The sequence below is a fragment of the Phoca vitulina genome, unplaced genomic scaffold, assembly GCF_004348235.1.
Source record: "Phoca vitulina isolate PV1807 unplaced genomic scaffold, GSC_HSeal_1.0 scaffold4, whole genome shotgun sequence".
Taxonomy (NCBI): domain Eukaryota; kingdom Metazoa; phylum Chordata; class Mammalia; order Carnivora; family Phocidae; genus Phoca; species Phoca vitulina.
Genome location: NW_022589707.1, coordinates 65,317,999 through 65,333,240, shown reverse-complemented (window position 1 = coordinate 65,333,240; position 15,242 = coordinate 65,317,999). Strand labels below are relative to the sequence as shown.

The following is a 15,242-nucleotide window of genomic DNA, read 5'->3' as shown; positions in this document are numbered from 1 at the left end:
TTAAATACACCTACCATACCACCCAGCCATTTTATGCCTAGATATTTACATGTGGAAAATGAATACATATGTCCATACCAAGACTTTTACATGAATGTTCATAGCACCTTTCTTTGTAATAACTCTAAACTGGAAACCCAAATGTTCATCAGTAGGAGAATGGACAAACAAATTATGGTATAGCCGTACAGAGGAACACTACTCAGAAACAAATAGGAAAAAATTATTGAAACAACATATAAGAATCTCTATGTGAAAGATGTCAAACAAAAGAGGACCTAGTATATGATTCTGTTTATATAAAATTCTAAAAAAGCAAACTTGTGACCAAAATGAGGTCAGTGGTTGCCTGGGAATAGAAAAGGGGGATGAAAGGAGAGATTACAAGGTGACACAAGGAAACTTTTTGGGACGATGAATATGTTTATCATCTTGACTGTGGCAAGAGTTTCACAAGTATATGCCAAAACTTACCAAAGTGTAAATTTAAGTGGGTGAAGTTTATTATATATCAATTATACCTCAATTACACGTTTTTAAAAATGCCACCTTTCACTCTCAAAGGTATTTCAGCTCAAATGTTGGTATTATTCTTTCTTAGTCTGGGTCCTGATTTCATAGATTTTTAAGTAGGGTATTGTGATTTATTCAGTTTGTGAAAATCTACTTATAATATGTGTACTTTTCTGTATATATATATTATACTTCAATCAAAACATTCCCCCCCCCCCAAAAAAAAGCCTGAAATATTCCCTGAGGGAAACATGCAGGAAGTGTTCCAGTTGGAAAGTAAATTAAAGGATGACCCTATCCTTTGTATTTTTATTTTTTTAATGCTAGAGAAAAGAAAACTAAGACTATAAACAACTTGCAAAAAGCCACAAAAATAGTAAATATTTCCATGGAGACTTCAGCTAGTTCTTTCTTTCCTGAAAAATCTATGTCCTTTCCTATGCTTTTCAGGCCAGTGAAAGAACTGGTCTCTCTTTAATGAAGGATTATTATGTTAAAAAATAATCATCTTATTTATGATCATCCCTTATATATTTATGTCATAATTCATGATCATTCACAATAGATTTGTTCAGAGCCGAAGAATAATATTCATTTCAATACTCCAGCAAGTTTTGGGACAGAAAGAAACTGACTTTTGTCAATTAGTTCAGTGGTACCAATATGGTCTTTGGGACAAGAAGCTGTATTAGAAAAGGATTTTAAGAAAACAAAAGACCTAATCTCAGGAAACAAACTGAGGGTTGCTGGAGTGGAGGGGAGTGGGAAAGATGGAGTAGCTGGGTGATGGACATTGGGGAGGGTATGTGCTATGTGTATGGTGAGCACTGTGAATTGTGTAAGACTGATGAATCACAGACCTGTACCCTGAAACAAATAATACATTATATGTCAATTAAAAAAAAAAAGACCTCCCACTAGTGGAGAATATAATACTGAGGATAGAGTGAAATGACCAGTAGAAGATAGTAATCCACTTATAAGCATTTTGAGATAGTGAACACTTAAGAAGAAAAAAAATCCATGCATTGATATGGATTTTTATGTATTTTGGTGCCAGCAACTCAGTGGAAATCTTTTCTCTGTGGAAGATATTTTTTTATTACCAGGGTAAAAAGAAACAAACAAATCTTTGATATTAAGTAGCAATTTAGTTTAGAAATTGATTAATATTATAAAATAATAAACTGCCTTTTAAGTAATATGGCTTATAGCATTTTAATAAATACTCCTTAAAGATTAAGTTATATTAATATGATGCTTTGCATACAGTAGGCCATCAAAGTGGCATAGACTAATTTCGATTCATAGCTGGTTTAGGGGAAGCAGAGAGAGGGAAAAGGTAGTAAGGCAGATAGGGAAGAAGGAAAAAATAGGCATAGTAGAGCAAGAGACAGCAGAGAAATGTTCTGTTGGTTTCTAAAATAAATCATTTTTAGTGATCTTCAGCTGTTACTTGAGGCTCTAGCTACTTATAGAGTGTAGAAGATTCTATGGGTTGCCTATTCAATATCTACTTCCTTATATGCATATGTTAAAATGACCCTGATTTTGTTCAAATAGCTGTCCTCCATGTGGCCATCTACTCAGAGAGTCTGGTCCCATTCCCAGCCCCAGAGGGTAAATCCTAATTGGTCTAGGGCATTCTCATTTTCCTTGCCAGTAATTGTTTTAGAAAGGACACATGACCCAATTCTGACCAATCAGAAATGAGAAATCTGCTGGGAGTTTCTAGGAAAGGATTTCTCACTCTTAGATAAGACACAAAAAAGACACCTTCCTCTTCTCTATTTGGGCAATATTATATCTAAATGTGACTCCCAGAGCTGCTTCCACGACTTTCCTATCATGAGACAAACAAGTCTGGAAAAAGTTGATACCTAGAGAAGAGCAAAACTGAAAATTGGAAAGAACCTAGGGCCCTTGATGATGTGATTGAGACACTAAATTATCCAGCCCTGGGGTTACTACTCACCAGCCAAATGATCTCGAAGATTGATCTGGGCCTCAGTTTCCTCAACTATAAAATGAGGAAGATGAATTTTTGACTTGATCCAACTGGGACCTTCAGCTCCATTATCATCCCATGGTTCTCGAAATCCATAAACCATTTCAATGAAGTTACTGCACTCTTCTTGCTGGTGAAAATATATAACCCAGGGAATGCAAACATCAGTAAACTCTAACATGATTTTTTCAGGGTCATTTCTAGGAACACGAGTTTTAAAAGTTGCCTAGGGCCAAGCTATTAAAAGATTTCCAGGCATTCCAAATATCAAAAGCTGATACATGCTCAGTGTTATCATAATGGAAGAAATAATTGGTAAGAAGCTCAAGGAAGTGCTGAGAAGCAGAACCTAGGCTGGAACTCCCAACATTCCTGTTATTATATTGATCACAATATTAAAAAAGAGATGGGCTAAGCCAGGCAATCTCACCTCACCCATTTTTCTTTGGGTCATTAGACGTTCGTATTAAGGTATTTTGTAACTTGGTGACTTTCACGCTACTCTGACTTTACAATTTTGAAATTTCAGCTTAAATGAGATGAAATGGAATTGTCTTTTGCACCAGGAGGTCACGAGAACCCTTCTATCTCTTTTGCTTTCTGTGGTGTTGCTGCTACCACCTGTTAACTAATATCCAATGTTTCAAAACCATTTTCTCTTGGTATGGGTGTGTTAATGTTTCAGAATTGCCTGACCTTTCAAGAATTTACTATTTATTTTCAAGGCAAAAAGAAAAAAAAAGAAAAGAAAAGAAAAGAAAAAAGGATTTTACATCAAATGAGGTTTTAAGCTAAATGAAATGCAAGGCCTATCCCACTCTTGAGAATCCCTGAGAAGTAAACATTTTCCCCAATGGAATTTTTTCTATTTTCAAAAGCAACTATCAGTGTTTCCAAGTTATTGATAGAAATGGAAGTTTTTAAGCCTTAATCCATCTAAAGCCTGCCTTATGTGTAGGCCAAGAAGTGGAGATTTTCAGGTGTCTTGGGATGTTCCTATTTGTCCAGCATCTGTGCTTGAAATGCCTGCATAAGGCAATTAGCCTCCACCTGGGATAGGCTTCTCCTCTTCCTAGAAAAGATGGAAAAGAGGACTCTTGAAATATTTTTCCAGGCTCAAATTTCTATGAATAATTATGATATGAATTAGGAAATTAGTAAAGGCTATTTTACTTTCTTCCATATAAATTGAATATTTATACCTGTAATGTACAAGGTACTATGCTTTTATTTTATGCAAAAGTTAAAGTGTTAGGGCCAGACAATTAAGCCAATAGAAATGTAGACATCACCTTAGAAACCCTGGACAAAGAAAACAAGTGATAGAGCTAGTGGCAGGAAGAGGTAGGTAGAAAATCCTACAATTTGTGGCTTAAATTAAATTGTATCTTAGTTTCCCATCTATAAAATGATAGTACATTGAATGCTTTTGGCTATTAATAAAAGCTACTTGTTTATAAAGGACTTAAAATGTTATGAATTATTGCAGAGCAAATATAAGCTTGACTTGGGAATCTTAAAACTAATGATATTCTCACCAAATGCTTTTTAAAAAGTGCTCAAACTCTCTTTTGGTCATAATGGTTCTAACATTGCAAATATCACTGTCAAAACCACAGGTTTTCTCTGACCAGAGTCTTCTTTGGAAGTAATGTTAGGGAAAGCCAGCCCATTTTCATCTCCCTGCCTCATTTCCTCTCCTTTGTCTTTTCCAAGGATGCCCTCTATTCCAAGGTTGCCCACTATTCCTAATTCCACCCATAATTCTGTTTAGTAATAAATTCCGCAGACTATCTGCAAGCTTTTCGGAGTTAGCTCATCATACCAGACCTGAATCTCTGAGCTGTTCACTCAAACGTCTGTTTTCGACAAGCTTGGAGTCTCTGCCGTGCCTTAGATTCCTTTCTCCTCTCTCCCTTCCCCTGGTGGGCTTGTCCATGAATACAGCATCTGCCTCAGTCACCCTGTTTGCCTTCTCACCTTCCTTAGCTAAGAGTAAGGCCTCTCTTCCTAGGATCAAGCAGGTCCTGCGAGGCCATCCTACAAAACAAGTCATCGATATCTTAGAACTGAGCACCAGACAATATTTTCCAGTATTATGGCTGGCCTCCTGGCTTAAACACTATTCCTCCTCCTTTCAGAAGCAGTCCCAACTTTTGTTTGAGATCCACCTTTCCCCCGCATTTTAGTCAAATAGACAGGGTAGGCCTCTATTCTAAGCCCTAGAGGATGAAGTTTGGGACCCAAGAGAGCCTGTTCCCACAATAATTGATTCAGAGGTGGGAATGTGACCTAAAATGAACCAAGCAGAGAAAATGATAGGACTTCCCCTAGAAGTTGTAGGATAGTGGCTTTTTCTTCTTTGGTTAAATTTAAACCTGAAAGGTTATAACTGAAGCAAGTTTGACCTTAATATTTGCAGGTCACAGAACAATAAAACAAATACAGGTCTATGTTCTAAACATGGAAACATATGCCTAAATATGTAAAAATTATAAAATCAAACACAATGTTAAATAACAAATTGTTGTTTTTCTCCTATCTGGATGAATATATTTTCATAATGACCTGTAAGTTCAGGTTAATTATCTCAGACCTAGATTTCTAATTTGGAACATGAAAAGGTCACACATAGTTTAGCTCATCTCTTCTTCTCACTCCTGCCTCAATTCTGTACCACAAGAGGATTAATAAGCCATGTATGAATACCTCAGACTGTTCATTCGAACTCTATACACATCTTCTGCAAACAACTAACTCTTGGACCTAAAGGTAGGCAAATTGGCAATTTAGTTCACCCTTAGGTGGATAGACTCAAGGAAGAGGCCTACATAGGGCTGAGAATTAGCTTGGACATTTTTCGCAGAGAATTCTTGGGTCTGTGGTACCCAGATTATAATCTAGAGGGATATGAAAAGATTCTAGGGGAGTACATGCCTTTGGCTCCAGAGCTCTTTGCACCATGGGGAGGGGACATGGCTGGAGGAGAGCAGAGAAAAACTCTCTACAGTGCAAAGTCCAGGGGAGGGGATCCTTTTGCCTGGATCTAAGGGTAGCACTTAGATGCAGGAAACCATCTTACAACCATGAGGGTAGAACCTATCTTAGAATAAATCCAACATAACAAAGAGGAACAAGCCAAACCAAGAGATGGAGGTAACTGGGTTATGTTTATATCACATGAGACTCCATATAATAAGCCACACCTAAAGCTAACCTCATCCTGGGACTATCCATTTTATGAGCTGATTCATTTGTTTTTTTGGTTAAGCCAATTTGGGGTGAGATTTCTGTCACTTGCCAACTGAAAGAATCATGTCTGATATAGGCTTCTTAATGGTGTTGTGTGAATGACTCATGTCTGGGCTGCTCTGCTTCCTAAGACTGTGGGGTTAACCTTGATCTAACCAATCTCCTCAAATCAAAGAGTTCCCCTACCTCCTCCCATATACCCTGGTGGGGAGGGGCTTCCATGTCCAACGTCTTGACAATCTCTTCTTTGTCAGCCCCATTTGCCTAGGGACCAGCCTGCCTCATACCTACATTCTCCTAGTTTGTAAATGGAAGGAGCTTTCAACTGCCAAACAATAATCCACTCATTAAAGCATTGCTAAATTTATAACAGCCAACAGTTGAGCCAACTGAAAATAGGCCTCAATGTGATAAACCACAAAGAAAAGACTCAAACAACCTAATGAACACTATAGTCTTGAAAGCATCAATTCTTCATTATCAGCATCCTCAGTAAGGACAGTCCAAACATGCAGAGAGGAAATAAATACTCCTATTTTGAAAACTGGTTCTTCTGTTTATTGACAGGTTGCATTCATAATTTAAGAAGATGTGTATTTGTGTACAAAGTTTTGTTTCCTAGTTCCCATCTCCAATGGCCCATCTGATGTTAGCCCCAGTTAATAAAGGTTCAGCTCAGAATTCTGGCCCCCTAACAGAGACTCTAAACCCTAGAAATTAACTTTCTGAGGTCATATAGAACACTACATGATAATGAATGAATGAATAAATGAATGAAAGAAAATACTTTATCAATTTCAATTGATATATCATTATTTTCCCCATGAAATCATACCCCAGTGAAGTGTGTGATTTTTTTTTTTTTTAACCAAGAAAAGTATTGAAGATGGGGCCATACATGTATATTTTTAAAAGTGAATATCACAACATAAACTTCTCTGGACATTAACCCAACTACAACGAATCCCTAGTTATCTAAGAAAAATTGTCCCCTGCTCCCATAGATGGAAGGTATGTCTGCTCTATTCATACACATGCCTCATCACCACTGCATTCACCTTTGGCCACAGAGAGGAAGGGGATGGGAGCAGGAATAAAGTTGACAAGCAAAGAAACAAAGATGACAGACCAAGATGAGAGACCACAAAGAGACTTGCATACACAAAGCAAGAGTGATGGCCAAGGATCTTGACAGCTTTCAGTTCCTGGTTCTACTCTCATCTGAGGTCCACCTTTGATTCCTGCCTATTAGCTCTGAGAAATTCCCCATAGACTTCCAAGAAAAAAAAATTTTTTTCCTCTTTAGGCTAGGTCCAGTAGGTTTTTGCTAATTCAAATGGAAATTCTTAACAAACATATGCTTTATAAAAGTTTGTCTTCTACTTTGTGTACAATCATGGATTTTCAGCTCATTAAACTTTAAAGAAAATCTCAAGAGTGACTTGTTTTGGTCTAAGCATATTCTGAAATTCTGCAATTATTGTCTAAACAAGAATTTGCTCTTGAATAGAAAGAACAAGAAAGTCCTATTTAAAGCAGTCCTTTTTACTGTGGATAATGTGAATAGTGTAATTTGCAATGTTCATGGAATTTTAAAGATCTTTCCCCTGAATTTCTCAACAATAATTAGATCTCTAATCAATTGCTAAAATCCATAGTGACTCAAATCATCAGCAAACTTGAAGATATTGACCTTCACTTCTTGGTTTTAATGGTCTCTATGTACTCTATATTTCAGTGATTCTAGCACACAGTGACGTTGTCCTTGAGTAAAAGAAAAGAAGTATTTTCTATCTGCCCTTTTTTTTCTAACCTTGATTTATTCCCCATGCTTTCTTTTATTTAAAACAGAAAACAAAAACAAATGTCTATAAAAACCTCCTTATCATTTAAACATTTGTATTGGTTTGCTAGGGCTGCCATAACAAAGTACCACAGACTGGGGGGCTTAAACAAGAGGAATTTATTTTCTCACAGTTCTGGAAGCTAGAAGTCCAAGATTGAGGTGTCGGCAGAGTTGGTTTCTCCCAAGGCCTCTCTCTTTGGCTTGTAGATGGCTGTGTTTCTCCCTGTGTCTCCACATGGTCTTTCCTCTGTGCCTGTGTCCAAATTCCCTTTTCTTATAAGGACACCCTTCGTATTGGATGAGGGCCAGCCTAATGACATCGTTTAACCTGAATCATCTCCTTAAAATACCCTACCTCCAAATACAGTCATGTTCTGAGGTACTTGAGGCTTAGGACTTCAACATCCTAATTTGGGGTGCGGGTGGGAGGACAGTGCAGCACATAACAACACTTAATCAATATTTTTTTGAGTACCTCATATGAGCTATTTTAAAGATTGGGAACAGCTTTACCCTCGTAAAGGCTCCAGTCTCGAGGGGCATCTTTTATTTAGAATGCTGTTTAAGCCTCTGTGACGTAGAATAGGTGGGAATTCCTCTCCCACGTTAGAGTTCCAAGGTGAGCAGCCCAGGCCCACTGGATGGCTGTGTGCTATCCCAGCACTCACTTTCTGTCTGGCATGGGTGGTTCCTCTGGTTCTCACCACCACCTCCGCATCACAGCCAGCAGGAAGGAGGAAAGGGAAACGCACACTCCTTTTAAGGGCATGACCTGGAAGTTGCTTCTAGTCAAAAGAGAGTCATAAATCCACTGGTGGCTTCAAGGAAGGCTGAGAAAATGTCCGTATCTAAGTGGTCATGGGCCTAGCTAGAACACGATTCCCTGTGAATAAAAGAGCAAATGGGTATTAGGGGACAATTAATGGGGACAGGGGCCAGAAACAGGCAATGACTTTATGTAATGGACTAAGTGAGAAAGGGGCATTGGGTACAGAAGCAGCCAAGGCTGTTGTAAGAAAGAGATGGAAAAAGACAGAGATGCACAGAGAGATAGAAACTAGAGACCAAAGACCAGAGAGAGGGCAAATGAGAAGGAAGCTGCCTGGTTTCCACAGCTTTTTAGATCCCGATTCTAACCCCTTGTGGGAGTCCTCTCTTAGTCCTTATTTTTTAATTCTAAGTTGATTATAAATTCAAGTTTTAGTTTCTTTCCAGAGTGACCTTCCTATTTACAATGTCCATTTACCTGCCAGACAAGTGCTTGCTTTCAACCAACAATTCAGAAAACTATGTCTTAGTCCTCATTCTAACTGGAAAAAAGACTGCCATAATGACAAGTAGGAAAAAAGTCAGCTTCACAGTTGTTTGATTATATACACTGGTATTTTAACTATGTGACCACAAGAGTCTTTTTTTTTTAAAAAGAAGAAATGTATAAAAGAGGCTGAAAGTTATTGGCAAGGCTTGCTAACCCTGTTAAACCCTTCTATTTTTTAGTAAAACATCCTTTAAAAGAAATAGTCCTCTTAGAAAAGGTGCCACACACATTAGAAATTGTTACCAGAGGATTGTAGTTTTTTTAGCAATAAGGTTTTCCTATATGGTATGATAAATGCATGCAAAATATTTCAGTCAAAATTTTGATCTACCAGTGGTTGTTGAAAGCCACAAAGCTCAGATGATCATATAAAAGTTTAAAAGGGAAAAGCATGTACTTTATTTATTTCCTAGAGAGGTTCCTAAATGGTAATCCATAAATACTTCTGGATAAAAAGAAATCTGAGATTCCAAAATTATTTACTCTGTAATCAATGTCAGTGAAAATGCACCGAGGCAGCTAGATTTTGCTCATGGGTCCTTGGACTTTGGCCACCCAGCATTCATTCCTCCTTCTTAACAGCACCCAGTTTCCTTTGAATTAAATTACTCCTTCTGCTTTGGAAATACTCCTGGTAAACTGATATGTTAAGGTCTCTTCCCTGCCGCTACAGATGAGAAAGGGGCCTTTGGAGGCTCTTTTTTTTTTTTACCAGAGCCTTTTATTCTACAACCAGTTGGAGCTGGGGGCTAACACTTGATGTAAGCTAGGTCAACTTAAAGCTAATGCCTGGGCATCTAAATCTTGAATAGAGTAAAAATGAAATGGACATTGATAGGATTTACTATTCCTGCACTGGCACTTTACTCACTGAATCTAGGCACAGGCCTCCAAAGATTTGCATAAATTCTATGAGTTTTCATATAATTCCATTGTCCTTCTATTCAGCAGACTTGATTTGTGTTGTGTTCATCCTAAAAGCTATGATTCACCTTCTATCTATTGATTTATAAATTGACCACATTGAACTATGATTTCAAAACTAAACCACAGACACACACACCACCACCACCCACAACAACAACCTTACAACCTATGAAAGAATTTAGTCAGGAAATACCAACAAATGAAAAGATGGACGGAAAGAGACAAGTATGAATAAAGCTGTTACAAAGTTTTCAAAGATCTTTACAAACATGGTAATTGTCCCCAGTAGAAAAAAAGAGGGGCGGAGGGAGGAAATATCAGAGTATCACAGAAAAAATAGTTCAACTTTATCAGTAATCAAAGAGAAATAAAAACTAGATACCAACTTTTCCTCATAAAATCGAAAGTGATTTAAAACATCAATACTGTTGAAGAGGTGGTGAGATAAGCATTTTCATAAACTTCTGGTGGGTGTTTAACTGGCTATGAGTTTTCCGGAAAGCAATTAGCAATATGCAACATGAACCATCAAAATCTCATAAATTGTATGAGTCAGGCAGGTAGAACCACGATGAGGGTTACAGAAAATGGGATTTATTATATGAATAGAGCTGTTAGTTGTGGGAAAAGCCCAGAGAGGATTTGAGAATCAGAGGAGTCACTAACCAATACTCAAGCACCAGGGTGGGTGGACAAGGCAGAGCAAATCTGAGAAACTGATGTAGATATGCAAAAGGGGATTTGTGGGAATGTCTCTGGGGGGCCATTGCCTTTGAGGATCCCCAGCCAGACAGGATGGCTGATCTTGGGCCACTATCCATCAGCAGGGCCAAGGGACAAGAAGAAAGGCTGGATGCCAAGGTACCAGGAGAAGTGTGGGGACAACCAGGAACCTGATGACAGCTCAGTTTCTGACGACAAAGATCTTCAAAGAGTAAGCCAAGCTGCTGCCTCACTTCTCTTTCCCAAACTTCACATGAGTTCCTCTTTTGGCCAATTCTACCTCTAAGTGTGCAGGGTAAGGAATTCTGGGTAATAGAGTTTCCAGTGTAACAAAGTTGAGAATAGAACAACCCAGCACCCATATCTTTTGATCCTGTAGTCCCATTCCACACTTAGGAATGGATCCTAATGAAGTGGAAAATGTAGCCAAAGATTAAATAAAAATATAATAGGGCTGTCATAGTTAACACAGACAAAATTTGAAATAAGTTAATTTCCAATAATAGGGGAAATAGACTAAGGTAAGACACAGAAAGGACTTCCACTCATTCATTTAAAAAATTATTTCAAATGGCCTTTTAATGACATGGTTGTGTCCTCATGATATAGAATAAAAAAGTAGGCACAAAATTGTATCTGCATTAGAATTATGATTTTGGAAACATGTGATTTGACTTTCCTTTTATGCTTTCTTATTCCCTTCCTTATTCATTCTTCACAAAGCAAGCAAATCCCAATATAGTTTTCCAACGCACCTGGAACAAAATCCAAACTCTTCTCACAGTCTGCAAAGTCCTTCTTGGTCCTGCCTTTGTGTTGATCTCTGATGGCTCTTTGCTTGGCTCATTCAACTCCAGTCCCACTGGGCTTTGGACAGTTCCTAGCTGAGGCTAACGTTCTCCCGCCTTAAGGGCTTGGCAATTATTACTTTTGCTTAACATGCCCTTCTCCCAGATCCTGACTGACCCCTTCTCGTTATTCAGCTCTCAGCTCAAATGTCACCTCCTTTAAGAGGCCTTTCTCTGAGCACCTCATCTACTGTCTCCATTCCCCTTCCCACCCAGCAGTCATTCTCCCTCTCATTACCCTGCTCATTTTTTTCCTTAACTAAAATTATTGTGCTTTTTACTTAGCAGTCTACCTCACTAGAAAGCAGGGAGGGCCCACAAAAGCAGGAACATTATCTGTCACATTCATTGTTGTACCCCTGTGACTCTAACAAAGCCACTAAGGCTCACTATGTTTTCACTGATTGAATGGATAAATGAACAAATCAATTTTCTGAGTTTTCTACAATGAGCATCTTCCCTTTTATAGTAAAGAAAAGGTATTTGGAAGGAATATGTTGCTTGAAGGGCAATCTTGTGTCAGGAAGGATTTCACCTGTTACATAACGTAAGCTTTCCCAATTATCATATCTAGTGATTATCCAGGACTATTTTGGCTGTTGTATTTCTCTTAAAAGATAGGTAGGAGTCTCCACTGTACAGGAAAAAAAATGTGAATTCAGTGTCAGCAAAAGCACAGGAATTTGTAAAGCATTCTCCTGGATAAATCATGTCATGTGTAGCAGTTAAGTAGCCAAAACCCATTTTACCATGATAACACTCTAGAACTCCCAGAGATCATGAACTCAAAGCCTGTTTTAGGGCTACAACCACCTCCCCTTCTAGCTCAGTGTTCAGTGACTGTTAGCACCTCTGTTTTGCCTCACCAACGCCACCCATCCTGCCCCAAGTCTACTCTCTTCAAGACTCTCAGCCCTCCTGGCTTTGTGTCTTACCCTATCATGACCAAGGGGCCAACCACCCTGACTGGTTAATCCTAAACTTCCTTTTCTCTATACTTCAGACTCTCTGAGAAAATCTCAACTATAGAGAAATCCAACTGCTTATCTTCTCCATGTTAGTGTCTTGGCTTTAAGCTGTCTTCAGAAGAACAAAATTTTATCTCCTTTTGCCTTAGATTGCCTTTTTTACGTTCCAGTCTTTTGATGTCCCTAGTTCACTAGGTACTTAAATATAATGGAAGAGGTGAGGCAAGGCTTTGTGATGTCAGGCTATGGAGCCCAAACATTTTCACCTTCCCAATCCAACAACACACACACGCATGCGCGTGCGCATGCAAGAGCCGGAGACAATACCCTGTATGTTAGGTTTCTTTGGAGCCTTCCCTCCACTGCAGTGGCCAAGAATCATCCAGGCAGCTGACATATGATTCACTCACTTGGCTGAGAACTAACATAAAAGGGTAACACATACTCTCTGAAACCAGCCAGGCCTCTAGTCTGGGGAAATGTTTCATTCTTCCTGGGATAGGGCTAAGTTTTAGGTATAAGAAATGAAAGCATCCAAGTAGAGCTTTAATTAGATTTTATCCAGAAGGTAGAGTAAAACAGGTGCACCTATTTCTCAAAAAGTCATTTTGGGGGATTTTTCATAAGACAATCTTTTCCAAAATAATCAATGACAAACTTCTAACACTCTCCTGTGGCTGATGAGTTTAACTATCTTTAGCAAGCATGAATTCCACTGAAGGCAGATAAATAGACAACTTTATGGCAGGTAACTCTCCAATCTGGCCTGTTTTGTGCTAACTTGATTCTGAATTTTGTGGCAAATGAAACTCTGTTTCTTTTTTAGACTCTGAAACTGGCAGCTATTTTGTTCAGTTTTATGGTTAAATAAATTTTGTTATCAGCCTCAGTGATTTTTCATGCTTTCCATGTCCCCCTAAGAGAAAGTAGGCAATCATCAGAAAATAGCCATGGAGACCTTCCTCTTGCTATTACTAAGTGATGCTGGAGAAAAATCACCCTATTAGGCAGATTGATTTCTCTATAAATTTGTGGATACCCACTTCAGCTGGGCTCACAGCATTCCCTGTCAATCTTCTGTTTCTGAACTCACTTCCTTCTCTTATTCTCAAACAACTTTTTCAAACCTCTACTACCAACATTCCAATTCTTTCTTTATTCTCAGGAAAAGACTGTATGACTTACTTGGCATAGAAAATACAAGCCATCTGAAACACACTCTCTCCACACTCAACTACAGTTATACAAAACTAATCTAGATCCAACTCTTCCCCCTTTCTTTCTATTACCATAGAAAAGGTCTCCCTCTTCTGCTTAAAGTTCATCACTCTGCAACAGATGGTCTGTAAGATGGATCCCAAGAGGGATGCCTGGGTGGCTCAGTCAGTTAAGCAGCTGCTTTCAGCTCAGGTCATAATCCCAGAGTCCTGGGATTGAGCCCCGCATTGGGTTCCCTGCTCCCTGCTCAGTGGAGAGCCTGCTTCTCCCTCTCCCTCTGCTGCTCCCCCTGCCTGTGCTCTCTCTCCCTCTGAGTCAATAAATAAATAAAATCTTAAAAAAAAAGATGGCTCCCAAGGATCCTCACTTAATGATATTCATGACCTTGTGGTATCCCTGATCCTCCAAAGAAGGTTGGAAATAGGTGACTTATTCCAACAAATAGAACACAGTGAAAATAATAGAATGTCACTTCTTGTTTAAAATGTTGTAACCTCTGTTTTGGGTATTCTCTAGTTCTCTCTTGTTTTTTCATTTATTGACCCTGAAGGAAGCCAGCTGCTATGTTGTGAGCTGCCCCGTGGAGAAGTTCATGTGTCTAGGGAGGCCTCTGGCTGACAGCCATCAGGGAACAGAGGTTCTTAGTCCAAGAGCCTGTGAGGAAGTGAATGCTCACAATACCCACATGAGCAAGTTTAGAAACAGATCCTCTCCCTTCCCCCTACTCTTGAGTCACCAGATGAGACCACAGCCCAAGCAAGTAGCCTCACAGCAACTCCATGAGAGACCTTTAGCCAGGTGCACCCGGTTAAGCCGTGCCCTGGTTTCTGACCTATAAGAACTGTGAGATAATAAATACTTGCTGTTTTATGCTGCTAAATTTGGGAGTAATTTATTATGTAGCAATAGATACCTAATACAACCTTCATCTATGCTCTGGATCTTTCTCACCTGCTTCTTTTTTCCACATCTTCAAATCTTCCCTCTCAACCCACTCCTTCTAATTAGCAAGTGCACATGGTAAAATGATTTTTTAAAAAAGAAAATCTTCAATTCCAACTCCCCTTCCAGCTACAGCTGTATGTGTCCCTTCCTCTTAGAGCCAAATTTCTTGAGTTATCCACATGTACTTAATTCCCCTTCCATTCATTTTCTTTCCATTCCATTCACTCCCTATTCATTCCACTGCAATGTAGTCTTTAGCCCCATGAATTCTACAGAAACTTCTCTTCCCCATGTCTCCAGTGTATCCAATGGGAATTTTCAGACCTTATTTTGCTTGACATTCAGTACACTTCATTCCTCTGAAAAATGTTTTCCTTCCTTCCTATCAATTATACCAGACTCCCTGGTTTTCCTCCTATCTTTCAGAACATTCCATTTCAGCCTCTTTTGCAGGCTCTTTTTACTCTGCCCTAAAAGCTTGTGCTTCTCAGGGCTTAGCCCCAGGTAGTCTGTACTTCTCACTCTATATATACCACTTGGGCAATCTTACTTCCTAATGAATCCCAAATTGATACTCCCAGCTCCTTCCTCAGCTCCAAACACATATATCGAATGGCAGGGAACTGAAAATTTTAAAGTATTTTGAAATAGTTCTTTAGACTGCAGAAAGAACAAT

The 15,242-nt window shown here is 38.8% G+C and overlaps 1 protein-coding gene across 7 annotated transcripts in view; it reads left to right on the top strand.

Moving 5' to 3' along the window:
• Positions 1-15,242, top strand: part of LOC116631059 (claudin-12) — a 136,736-nt gene that overhangs the window by 97,926 nt on the left and 23,568 nt on the right. For 4 of the 7 annotated variants that reach the window (XM_032402217.1, XM_032402216.1, XM_032402214.1 and 1 more), the window contains one exon: positions 10,689-10,939. The exons of the other annotated variants lie outside the window; for them this stretch is intronic. The gene's annotated coding sequence lies outside the window, so the exon portion shown is untranslated. Of the gene's footprint in view, positions 1-10,688; positions 10,940-15,242 lie in introns of those variants that run through there. 7 annotated transcript variants of the gene reach the window in all.